Here is a 2612-nt window from a genome sequence, read left to right on the forward strand (position 1 = left end):
TCCTGAACCAAGTACCAAAACCCTGGCCGCTGCCATTGACAGCCTAGATACCCGGAAAGGGAACCCCCCTTGAGAAAGAAGCTGAACTCACGCGGTGCCTTCACAGCGACCGCAGCAGACCGGACGCCTCTTTAGCGGGCCAGTCATTGGGACGACTTGCTTGGGGGGCGGGGTCAATGGTGGTGTTGGAATTTAAGTCCAAACATGCGCAGAGTTGAATAGTAAATGTAGCTATTCCAGCAGCCAGCGCCCCCTGAGGCACGTCGTTAAAACTAACCCCGGGCAGAGAACACCGCACCGCCATCAGAGTTTTGGCTACTCCGAGTTCTGTTGAGAACACGATCTTTAGGCAAACACTCCCTAATTTAATTATTTAAAAAAGGCACTTACCTGCTCTGCTGTAGCGTCCCAGGCTGCCCTCCTCGCATGATCTCAAGATGTACAATGCAGGTGTTTACGAGCAGGGGGCCTTTTTTTTAATAATTAAATTAGGGAGGGTAGAGGGGAGCGGAGTTCCAAATCGACCTGCACGCAGACCATTGCGCAGTGCTAAAGGATGCATTGGTTCGCAGACGCCACACAGTCCCGCCACGCTGCAGTGCCATCAGCCATGGGTGATAGATACAAGTCATCCTCGCACAGCGTGCTGATGAAATCTAGCTCACATCATGTGGCTCTGCAGGTTCCGAGGCCGACCACACAAAGTGCCCCCCCCGTGCACTCACCCAGTCTCCTCTCAGGGTTGTATTCGAGCAGTCTGCTCTCATAGATCGTCCTCACTCTCAACTGTCTCTTCACTGCAGCTACCACCGGGGGGCGCTGGAACAAAGCCCCCGTCAGGGTTTCGAGTGTCTGAAGAAAGAAAAATCATCAAGTCACCTCAGCGGCCAAGCACAGAGCTCCTGCCGTACAGTAGGAGATCAGGTGAGGGAGCAACGCCTTTCTCCGAGGCACAGCAGAAAATGCCTCGGAGAAAGGGAGTGTCCTTTTCGGATTGGGGGGCGTGTTTTGCTGTTGTCTCCTCCCTGAGACTTCTCGCAAAAAACACGCCCCCCGATCCGAAAAGGACGGGGCAGGATTAGAGTGACGGGACCGCTTCTCCAATGGCTGGCCAGCATTTACTAGGCCAGCCAATGGAGAACAGGGAAGAAGAGGGGCGGGTTCAAGCCCCTCTTCTCCCAAGTCATTATGTCTCGCGAGCGAGACTGCGCAAGCGCAGCCATCGCTAGCCGAGATCTAAAGAGGGAGAAAGATGGGTGACAAGGATGGAGGCTAACAGCATTCACGCTCCTGCAGTCAGTGCTGGAATTGGAAAACATTTACCCTGGGAATCCATACAAGGGGGTCAAGGTGTGGCAGAGGAAAAGGAGAGGAGTCACGATGGGAGGACAATTTATACAGTTATTAATTTTTTTTTTTAAATAATCTGCTGCAACAAATTTGGCAACTAGGACATATGCGAAAGGAAATCTGTTCTACATTACTTAATTGCTCACGAAGAGGCTGCTTTTTAAAATATCTTACAGGGTTAAGACACCTGCTTCAGAGATCATTGTGCACCCATCAATTTTGACGGTATTATTATAGCGGTAAGATAACTAGCGCACTTCATAGAAACTAACAATATCCTCGACTCATCTCAATCCAGATTCCGCAGCAACCACAGCACCGAGACCGCCCTCCTAGCCTCCACTGACAACATCCGCACCCTCCTCGATCAAGGCCACACAGCAGCCCTCATTCTATTAGACCTCTCAGCAGCCTTTGACACCGTCTCCCACTGCACACTAGCCGCCAAACTCCACGACGCTGGTATACAGGGAACTGCCTTAGACTCGATTTGCTCTTTCTTCTCCGGCAGAATACAAAGAATAAGACTGCTGTCCTTCCTCTCCGACCCCACAGAGATCAGATGCGGAGTACCCCAAGGATACTCCCTCAGCTTTCAACATCTACATGGCCCCCCTTGCAACTATCATTAGAAAACACGGACTCAGCTTAGGATACTACGCCGGCGACACCCAGCTTATCCTCTCCCTCACCAAGGAACCCAACATCACCAGGCACAGTTTCCAGGAAGGAATGAAGGACGTCGCATCCAGGATGAGCAGCAGCTGCCTGAAGCTCAACTCGGAGAAAACAGAAGTCCTCATCCTCGGACCCACCCCCGCCGAGTGGGACGACAACTGGTGGCCCCTCGCCCTCAGAAACCCTCCCAGCCCCACGGACCACACCCGCAACCTCAGCATTATACTCGGCTCCTCACTCACCATGAACCGACAGATCAACACCCACCACATACTCCGCAAGACCTTCAAATGGATCCCCTAACTCCAGGAAGACCGTCACCCATGCACTCATCACCAGAAGGCTGGACTACGAAAACTCTCTCTACGCCGGAATCAACTAATCACTCCCTCACAAACTCCAGACCCTCCAGAACGCCGCAGCCAGACTCGCCCTCAGCATCCCACTACACAACCATATCACCCAGCACCTCCACGACCTCCACTGGCTCCCCGTTGAAAAAAGAGTTACCTTCAAGCTGCTCACACACGCTTACAAAGCCCTCCACAACACCGGACTAATACCCAGTGCTTTAAATGGGCCGG

The 2612-nt window shown here is 52.6% G+C and overlaps 1 non-coding gene across 1 annotated transcript; it reads right to left on the reverse strand.

Moving 5' to 3' along the window:
- Positions 1 to 599: 599 nt before the first annotated feature.
- On the reverse strand, positions 600 to 675 carry LOC146797784 (small nucleolar RNA SNORD83). Its single transcript, XR_014969398.1, has one exon. It is a non-coding gene; the product is annotated as a small nucleolar RNA SNORD83 (small nucleolar RNA).
- Between the last annotated feature and the right edge of the window lie 1937 nt (positions 676 to 2612).

Source organism: Triturus cristatus, chromosome 9, assembly GCF_964204655.1.
Source record: "Triturus cristatus chromosome 9, aTriCri1.1, whole genome shotgun sequence".
Taxonomy (NCBI): domain Eukaryota; kingdom Metazoa; phylum Chordata; class Amphibia; order Caudata; family Salamandridae; genus Triturus; species Triturus cristatus.